Below are 10,529 nucleotides of genomic sequence, written 5' to 3'. Positions count from 1 at the left end.
TAAGAAACCACCACTTAACTCAAGGCCCAGGGGCCCCACTCTGCATTCTGTATAGAAATATTTTTAAAACGCTTTTGGTTTTTCACGATGAGCTGCCAAACTGCCCTGCAGGGAGGCTGTACCTTGGCGTATTTTATTTGCAAACTTCGATTCCCCACTGACTGTGTCCACGCTGTCGGGAGCTGGATCCGGGCTGCTTGTCTCCACAGCCACCGCTCCGCCGGCATCCATCTGCCAGAGGGAACGGGTATGAAGGCGAATTTCTGGACTCTTCCTCCCTTCTCCAGCCTCCGTGGCATACACTGGCCTCCAATGTGGCTCGGCCATACACCTGTCCCTTTTACCTGTGGAGGCCTCGCCTGGGCATTTGTTGGGAGAGCCCTCCGAGGGGACACCTCGCAGACACTTCTTCAGCTTGGGAAGGGGGAGGAGCCGGGCCGTGGCTCTGCCCTTCAGATCAGAGCTTGCTCTCCTGTCGTGTTTTTTCCTCCAGGTTCCTGCAGCCTTGCCAAAATGCCTTTTTCTGTCTGTCACAAACATTACACCTAATTGCCTCAGTCACCTTCTGGCTGTCAGAAACCATTTAAATGCTTGCCACTGAAAAGTACTGGTTTCCCAGGCAAAGCTATCACCCTTTAAAAGGGACACTCTGCGTGATGGCTGAGGCAATGACAGGCCCCTTATTTCCAAGGCGTTTAGAATGCAGGGACGCTCTCCGTCCATCCTCAATCAGCAATTCATCCATACGCGTTGGGTATAGGTGGCTTTTTAAAAATAATTTTGTAATTAGAGCTTGCAAAAGTGCCGGATGTTTCTTTCTATGTCTTCCTGTAGCTTTGTTTTGGGGGCCAGCTGGGCCAGCGCACGGGGTAGAAGAGAGGGAAAGCGTGGGCCCTGGAGGATTACACACACACAAAGACACATTCACACATACTGTCACACCAGACACACACACTCGGGAACACGCACGGTTGCGGACAGAAATGCACCTATACACACAGACACGCTTGGGTATACACAGACATACAACCACACACACATACACGCCAGACTTTCTTGAAATAGACAGCCACTCTAGGGGAGGGGGTCAGATGGCACATGGGTTCAGGGGACTGATTAACCACATGAGCTAGAGAAGAAAGGAAATGGGTCCCAAGTATCCTGGCACCCCCAGAACGGGATCTGGGACCCAGATAAGTAGGTTTTGAATTAGTGGGCCAGTGACTATGAGTGAGGGGATGGATGAATGGATGGATGGACAGATGGATGGACGGATGGACAGATGGACGGATGGATATATGGATGGACGGACGGACGGGTGGACAGATGGACAGATGGACAGAGGGATGGATGGATGGATGGATGGATGGATGGATGGATGGACGGATGGACAGGTGGACAGCTGGATAGATGGATGAGCCTATTTTTTCTCCTGAGTGAAAAGGGGCATTTGCGTCGAGGTGTAATGTAGAGTAAATTTGAGAGGAATCCAGCCCAAGCAAGAGACAAATTTCAGAGGGTGGTCAACCATAGCTTATAGGACAGCAACGGAGAGTCAGGAAAGGCTCTTGCCCAGGGGGTTGCAGACAGCCTTTTAGGAATGCCACCGAATCATTTGTCTTTGCATCCTTGGTGCCGAAAACGGTGCACGGCACTCTGCAGGCTCTCAGTAAACTGCTGGGCACTGGAGCCTCCCGAAGACGCACTTCTGACGGCAGAGGTTGGGATGGCTAGTCCTTCACCCCCGGAGTCTAACACGGAGCGTGTGCACTGGAGGCCTCCCCTAGACATGGATCCAGCAGGATGGGACTGGAATGAATGGCCGGACGGTCGGCTGGCAGGCTGAGCGGGATGACGGGGAGAGAGCGGCGCCGAGGCGGGGAGCCTCACAGCTTGGAGTTGAACTGTGACTTTACCACCTTCTTATTCTTTGGCTTTGAAGAAATTACATCTCTACACCTCAGTCCCTGAGCTACAGAGCACCTGCCTCACAGACCTGTTGCGAGGGGTGCAAGAAAGGCACCGTGTGAGCAGCTCTGCCCAGCTTCCTCTGCTTCTACCAATGTTAGTTCTGTGGATACGAGCCCGCACGACACCTGCACACTCGCCCTTCATTGCCCGAGACCACCTCTCACTACGCTGAAACCTTGGAAACAACTCCCAGTGTAGAAAAGCGGGCAAGGACCAGAAAGACTTGCGTTCGAATCCCCGCTCTGCCACGTGGTGGCCTTGTCATTTCGGGCAAATCGATTCACCTCACCGAATTCGTTTCGCAAAGGCGGGATTCTGTCCACACCTCTTAGGTTTGTCGTGCGGGCCGGTGGGGTTGACACGCGCATGGCACCAAGGGCAGCTCCTTGCCCAGCACTGTATCCTTGTACCTGAGGTCAAGGTGGAAGGACAGAGGTTGAGGGAGGGGACCCCGCTGGTGCCTGTGCTGGGAGAAAGCTGGCCCAGCATGGAAGCCTGGCCTCCTCAATTTTCCTGAGTCACTTGTTTTCCCTGCTGGGTTTGACTCCTGCAGCCAGCCATGATGTATGAATTCCGCCCCAAGAAACAGGAGGGTCCGGAAGATTGTGCAACCTAGCAAAGACTTCTGGAAGTGAGAAAGTCATGTCCAGTGACTCTTTTCCTCCCAGTCCCCTCCGGACTGCCTCCCTCTCTCCATTTCGCCCTTCCTTTACTTTCTTCTCCCTTCCTTTCCTTCAGCAAATGCCACCGGCCGGCTCCCGACCAGGACAAAGGGCTCAGGACACCTGCCCTAGAGACGTGCACTGTGTGTGCGGTCTGAGGTTCTGGTGAACACCCGTGGCCTTGAGAGTGCAGGAGAGGAAGTGGTTGACTCCTGGGCCCGAGGGGGTCAGGGCGGCCCCTCAGAGGACAGCACACAAAGGGCGTGACCTGGGCTGTCCGGATGGCATCAGCGGTGATCGAAGCAGCGAGTGGGAGAAGAGCAGAAAGGAGACAGGCCTGGTACTCGCCCCTCCCCGGAGGGGTCTTTGTCAGAAGGGGCACCTGGACAAAAAGCAAGACCAGGAGGCCAGGCACCAGCCTAGACAGGCCTTCCCGTGTGCCATGTGCAAAGGGAGGAGTCAGGGAGCCCCCGGGGATTCAGCTAGAGGGTGCTGGAACCGGGTTCCAGGTTGGAATCCTTGAGCCGGCCACAGTGGTGGGGGGCAATGGGCTGCAGGTTAAGCGGGCTGTCCGGGGCTCCCACCCAACATCCACACCGGAGAGGTCACGGTGGACACGCTCTTTGGGGTTCCTGAGGGGAAACTGTGTCTGCTTGACCAGCTGGACTGAGACCCTCGGGCCTGGCCTGTCCTGGTGTCCGTATCTTCAGGCCTGAGCCTCACACGCCAACCCTGCCCCGTGAGGCCTCCTGTGTTTGGATGGGCTCAGCCTTTTCCACTGTGGTGGCTACTTCTTTGCCTTGTATTAGCCCCAGCGGGGTGTGAGGTGCGAGCCCAGCCCCCACCCTGAACACAGGGTGGCCCTGACAGCCCCTGGGCCCTCAATTCAAGGAGACCGACTCCCCAAACCTTCCCAGGCAGGCACTCCCAGGGGACTCTGGCTAAGGTGTTGATGCACCTCTATGAGCTGAAGAGGCAAAGCCTCTGAGTTCCTGCTCCTGCTGAGCTCCTGGAGCCCATTTCACATTATTCCCAACATCATCCCCTTCCGATGTGTCAGGTGGAAACAGACAGAAATTATTGGAGCTATAGGAAAACTGCACAGAACATGGGCGTTGGGATTGGAGAAACCGTATCGAATCTTGCACTGACAGCTTGGCAAGTGGCCTTACTCTCTGGGTCTTGGTCTCCCCGTGTCTAAAATGGGCATATTGGGTCTCAAGGTGTAGCATCCAGAGCACGGGCCATGGGGTCCGTGGGGCCAAGCTCAAGTCCAGCAATCCTTCTTACTCACCGCTGTGTGTCTTTAGAAAAGTGATTCAAGTTCCCTGGGCCTCAGTTTCCTTCATGCCAAATGAGGGCAAGGAGAGGACTCGCCTCATTCGTTTGTTGGGGTGAATTCATGAGACAACATGTGAAGTGTTGTACACGTTCGGTTGCTGATAAGTAGAAGCAATCACTGGGGCTCCCGGGTGGCTCAGTCGGTTAAGTGACCGACTCTTGGTTTTGGCTCAGGGCATGATGTCGTGGTTTTGTGGGTTCGAGCCCCGCATCAGGCTCTGTGCTGGCCGCGCGCGGAGCCTGCTTGGGATTCTCTCTTCTCCTTCTGTCTCTTCCCCTCTCCCACTCGCTCGCGCTCTCTCTCTCTCTCTCTCTCTCTCAAAATACATAAACTTAAAAAAAAAAAAAAAGAAAGAATCATTAAGCTCATAATTGACATTTCAAAAGAGTTCTTCCAAAAATGAAGTGAGCTAAAGCACTATCCGGAGTGTAGTTGTTATTTATAATGGTATTGCTACTCCAACTAAAGTGAAAACTAGGGAAATATTCTCCAGTCGAAAGAAGCCTTCCGGGGTTGAATTTCGCTTCGGCCAAGGATATTTTAAGCCACCGAGCTCGCCTGTCCCTCCCTGTCCTCCTCATCCAACGCACGCCGCTGCATGTAATTAGTCGTGGCTCAGGGGACAATGAAGTAGATGCCGGCTAACAATTTCACACGCGTCCAGGCGCCGATGAATGGATGACACCGCCGTAAATTACATCACGGCCGGCTCCGAGCTTGCTCAGCTTTAGATGACGGCAGCAGGATCTTGTCGTGAGTACAAAAGCGCATCGCACAGAGGCGTTAAGGCGTCACAGGATGAGAGCGTTGGAGGGGACGCTAGGGGAAGCCATCATCATTCTGTCACGGATCTTAACCTCACTGGGGGGCTAGTAAGGCACATTCAGAGGCGGCTGGGCCAGTTTCGTTACCGTTATGTTTTTGGAGATGAAACCGCCAGGGCAGGGCAGTGAAGGGGCCTCACTCGGTTCGCGAGGGGAGGCTAATCGCAGAGGCCTTATCACTGAATGTCCGGCCAGCTATTTCGGCTGTTCCCCGGGGACGCAGACGGCTCGGATGCTGTGAGTCTATTATCAGGATAATTCCACGCCTGGCCCCCTTTGTACGGCAGATGCTGCCGGGAATCGGAGGGATTAAGGCCTTAAGGAAGTTGTAAGGGAGGGGAGGGGTTTTTTAAAATTATTTTTATGTTACACCTGCTCCCTCTGTCCTTCCCTCCGGTTTTCCCTCCGCTCTCCCCTTACTTCCTTCTAGTAATAGGTAAAGGTTGCTCTGGCTATGGAAGATGCTAGTCCCAGGTGCTGATCACTGACAAGACAGGTGGCTCCCTGCCTTCATGGAACCTATAGTGTTTGAAAGTCAGACCAGCATGGAGATGGGAAAATGAGGGTGTTCTAGGAGAGACCCTTGAAAAACTTCTCTTCCTGGGGCCTGACTCCACCCAGCAGCAGCACGACCGACTCTTCCCTCTCATGGGAAGACTCCCACGGGCCTTTGTTCTTGAGCAGAGCTCACAAGGACCTCGGTGCCCCTCCCAGAAGCCGGACTGTCTATTTGCACGGGCAAAGATAACATGTGGCCTTTCAGAATTCCTTGTTAAGATCTCTCTTTGCTCAGAAACGATGCCTGTCTCCTCTATGTTTCTGTTAAGAGTCCTGGTCTCCCAAAGGAAGTGCACAAGCCAGTCCGCTGGGCACCAAAAGAAAATTCCAGAATATATTATTTAACTAGTCTTACGCTTCGCACCTATTTTTCTGTTTATAACGTGTGTATTAGCAGCGTCATCCGCATATATAATTCATGACTCAATGGGCGTATATGGGGGTGCTTACTCAAAACTCTTACTGTCTGGGTGCACGACCGAAAGTTTGGAGATGATCATACTAGAAAACGGGAAGAGGCCCTTTTCTAAGTGGGCTGAGGACAAGAGAGTCCAGCTGGGACGTCGCCATAGACCCACAGTGTCTGCTCTGCTGCTAGGAACAATAACGATCGGCAAACTTCTTGCCTCTGGGATAGCTACCGGTCGAGGCTCAGCTACAGGCAAACGGTACCAAAGATGTCATCATCCCTCTTCCCCGCCAATGCCAAATGGCATGAGCCAGTCTGGGGCCCCGACCATTTGTATAATCAAAGAATCCCACTTCTGGGCAGAGGACAAGAGCAGGGGAGACGTGGCCTGGCCCCACCTTTTGCAGGGAGTGAAGGGAACACAGGCCCTTTGACCAGCCTCTGACTCAGTAAGATAAAAGGATCAAAGCGTTGGCTGGGGCCCCAACAGGAGACTCATCCCTGATCCTGGCAGATCCTAAAGTGACGGGAAAGCCATTCTAGGTCAGTGGAACAACAGGAGTAAACTCAGAGGCAAAACCCGGCAGAGCCTGTCCAGGCGACTAGAGAAAGAGGCAGGTAGCTGGGAAGGCAAGTTGGGGCAGGACCAGATGAGGAGTCCACACAATGCTCCTTAAGGATGATGGCGGGGCTATGGAAGGCTGGGGCAAAACAGGACTGAGACCGAGCTGATCTGAGGAGAAGCCATTTGTCAGCCTGTCCCAGCTGCAAGGAGGTCACAGGAGGCAGTAGGACAGATGAGCGAAAGATACGGAAGTCGCTTCCAACTCCAAAAAAGATGTAACTGAAGTCATCCCATAGTGAAAAAGAAGAGAGAGAGAGAGAGAGAGAGAAGGCACAAAATGAACATCCCGACTGTACCACCAAATGTCTAGTTTTGATGGACAACTCTCATGTTCAAGGTTTAGCTGCAAGTCACCCCTCTGTCAAGCCTTTGGCTTCCCTGCAAACCCCAGCCATTCCCACTGGGTTCCCTCATCTCTGTCACCGCCATCCTCACGCTGCCCTGGCATCGTGGTTCATTCCCGGCCCCTATTTGACTCACGCTGAGCTACTGGATGGCAGGACATATGTCACCGTCACCCTTGTCCCCCTAGAGCTTAGCCTCATGGCTGACCCGAGGTTAACGTTCATTTAATATATTACTCATCTAAATAAGCGAGTGACCGAGTTAGAGCTAGGAAATAAAAGGGTGTGCACATCGGTGCACCTAGAGGAACTTTGTAAAGAAGGCCAAGCTGCAAAGACTGAACTTCCTGAGCTCTGAGCAATACGCTGGCCTCTTTATCAACCCTCCACAGAGCTGGGAAGTGGTGCCATCTCCCCCGAGGCGGGACTGGAGGGCTAGGTTGAGCAATGACCAAAGAGAACAACTTTAGTGAATCAACACGTTTGTGCAACTCATCCCAGCAGAGAAGCATGGTGAGAACAAAGCTTTCACTTTTCTCTTTCCTAAGAAGGCTGTCAAGTCAAGAGGCCTCTCCGGGAAACACACAGACTCCTAGGCCACGCAGGCCTCACTCCACCTGTAGAATTCAGCCCATCGAGACGGACCACTTCTCCAGCTTTGGAGATGGTTCCAGAAATAAAAGCAACTGCCATCTCTGGAGAAGCAATAGGGTCTGATCTCTCCCAGATGATGTCCATGGTTGGCTTACCGTCTTCCCCGGAGGTGAAGACCCAATATTCACAATTAGGTGCTTTTGTCCAGAAGGCAGGTGCATAGCCTTCATTTATTCATTTAATGAGAGGATAATTATGGGTCATCGCTCTGGGGGCGGGCCAAGGTCACGTGTTACACATGCACCTGCCTTCCCAAGCATAGGCTCCACTTTAAGGGAAAGGGAGACATTCGTATGCGTGCCTCGTGCCGTGCTAGGTAGTCTGGACACATTTTCCTGCGGACCCTGAGACCTAGAAAGGCAGTGGGATTAGGAATACCTGTGCGTGGGCACACGGCTCTCAAATATCTTGAACCCCCTTCTGTTGCTCGTGACTCCCATATTCCCGTGTCCCTATTCCCGTGAGCAGGTACAACTCCAAGGGGTGTTCTGAGGAGGGAGCAATTACCTTTGGTTGGGGGCGGGGGGGGGGGGGTCTGGAAATATGTATGAACAAGGTGAGCTCTGGGATAGGTCTTGCAGGGGCGGGGGAGGGGGGGCGTCCCACACAGGTTGGGGAAGGGCAGTGGCGAAGTACATGGTGAAGAGGCGGGAGGCCTGTCTGAAGCGTAGAGGGGAATGTCAGGTTCTTACAGTGGAGGGGGCGTGGAGGCCTTGAACGGTGACGCTGCCGTGGGAGGGACGGTAGAGAACAAACAGCGAGGAGCACTGAGTGCCAGGAAAAGGGATGACGTTGGTCCTGTGGGAAGCAGGAATCTTCAGCAGGTGCTTGAGGAGGACACAGGGCTGGAACAGTGTGAGGGAAGCCGGGGGCCGGGGGAGGGGGGCGGGAAGCCCCTCTGCAAGGCCAACAGAATAGTGACAGTGAGCTCACCTCCATAGCCTGTCGAGCTGGACCTGGGTGGTGTCCCTTATCAGCTGGGGGCTGTAGGGCAAGTAAGTTAAACCCTAGGAACCTTGGTCTCTTCCGGCGAAGTCTGGACATACAGACCACTCAGGAAGAATAAACAGGCACCATAAACAAGATCCGAGTCTCTTTCCCGCTAACCACACCCCCCCCCCCATGTTAATTCCCTTTCTCTTCTTCCTGCTCCTTGAACGCCGCACACACTCCCGCCCGGTGCTTCCCCCAACTGTCCTTCCTCCTGATCTTCATGTTGGTGTCATTCTGGGCTCATTGCAAAGTTCTCTCCCAAGGTGCGAGTTCCCCTTACTGTCCCCTTTCCCTTGGGTGATTTCTATGCCATCAACTGTTCACATCTCTAACTCAGCTCCTAGAGCAGTGCCTAACACACAGAAGGTGCTCGACAAATATTTGCTGACTGACTGACTGACTGACTGACTGAGTTGCTTATCCAGCTACAGAAGGGGCATAAACTTGGCTCTCAGAGAACTTCTAGTTTTCATGGGATCTTGAAGTTCATCGGGTTTCACCCTTTTAAATACGAGAATCCCTTCTACAGTTTCATGGCGGCCAGCACAATGCCTTCCATTGGGAATATGCTCGTGTAACTTCCCTACTAAGTGGGCCAGCCTACACTTGACCGTCTCCACTGAGAGGGAGCTTATGAGTTCCTGAGGTCTCCTTTCTCATCTTCTAGCCTTTCCAACACTGATGGGGAAAGAAGGGCACACAGTTTTGAGTAGAACCAGGAAACTGATCATGCTGGACGAAGCTGTCAACCGTGGGGCTTTCCCATCGCGCTCTGGCCACGGCCACGCTTTGCTCAGCTGGCTTAACTTTCTAGAACCTAGAGGCCCTCTGCAATCTGAAGGGCCTGCCAGCCCTCCCCAAGTGGGGAACGTTAATACCTGGCTCCGGACAAGGTTAAGAGGGTAAAGCTAGTTGTTAACATGTGGAACGTTGCATTCAGTGAGGCGGTGACTACAGCCCCACACTTCACTGAGCAATCCTCAACCCATGAGGACATCTTGCTGATCTGCCTGGGGCCATTGGCCTGCGGCCTAATAGCTAATTAACTGGCAAACCCCTCCAGGAGTCAGGTGCTTTCTACACAGATGGACCTGAGTGTCTCTCTGAGCCCTAACGTGTGGCCTCCTGTCATACTGTCACTTGGCTGGGGCTGACCCTATACTTATACTTGAGGTCTTGGGTGGAGGCATCTCCTGCCCAGTGTTTTTATGTCTTTGCTTCTTGTGCTGACACGGAACATCAGTGACCTTGAACACCAAACCAGGCTGCTGGGGTAGAATCCCATCTGGTCCTGCCACGCCTGGCTGCCAGGTTCCCACATGCAACCAGGAGTCCAGGCCTCTCCTGGCTCCCTCCCTGTCGGCATCTTTCTTTTGCCCCCACGGGGTTTTGACGGTGTGTCTGCTTCTTCCGCTAGCCCCTGAATTCCTTGAGTGCAGGGAGGGGTGGAGCCTCACTCACGCTGCGCCCGAGGCTCCCCTCCCTGTCTGTGGTCCCACTGCGGGTTTTACGCATAAGGACCTTGCAATCGCAAGGAGTTGGCTGAACTCGGCAATTCCCCAAGTATCCGGTACGCACCCCGTGTGGTGCCGGGCTGGAGAAACGGGGATGAGGGCAGTTGGCGGTGAGCTCCCTGAAGGGACAGCCTTGCCGAACCTGCCACACGACATGGTGCCTGTCTTGCAACCCCCCGCCCTGCCTGCTCCCTCTATCAAACCAGCCCCTCTCTACGGATGCGGCCCACGCATCGCGCACCGCTGCGGGGCGCCTCGGGGGACCCCGGACCCGGACACACGCCTGCTCTGCCTCTCAGGTCACCTGTATTATGGCGGAGAAGGAGGGCAGGTAGATGCCACCCCACAGGGGGCCCTGTGGCATTCCACCGTTCCGCCACGCGCGGCAGGGATCGTGGGCGGCCGGCCGGCCGCGGGACTGGGTCTATGTGAACCGACCGCTGACCGCTGGGCAGCGCTTGTGATCCATGAGAGAACGGCACGCAGGTTGACTTCCTGAACGCTCCCAGTACCTCCGTGGGACAGCTGTGATCCCGTGGGGCCTGTTCCCTAGGGCACCGCCTGACGATGCCTGGCACGTTTTGGCAGGGTCAGTGCTGCCGGCATCAGGTAAGTGGAGGCCAGGACGCTGCT

Source organism: Prionailurus bengalensis, chromosome F2 (genome assembly GCF_016509475.1).
Source record: "Prionailurus bengalensis isolate Pbe53 chromosome F2, Fcat_Pben_1.1_paternal_pri, whole genome shotgun sequence".
In the NCBI taxonomy this organism is placed as follows: Eukaryota; Metazoa; Chordata; class Mammalia; order Carnivora; family Felidae; genus Prionailurus; species Prionailurus bengalensis.
Note: the sequence above shows the minus strand (reverse complement) of the source record.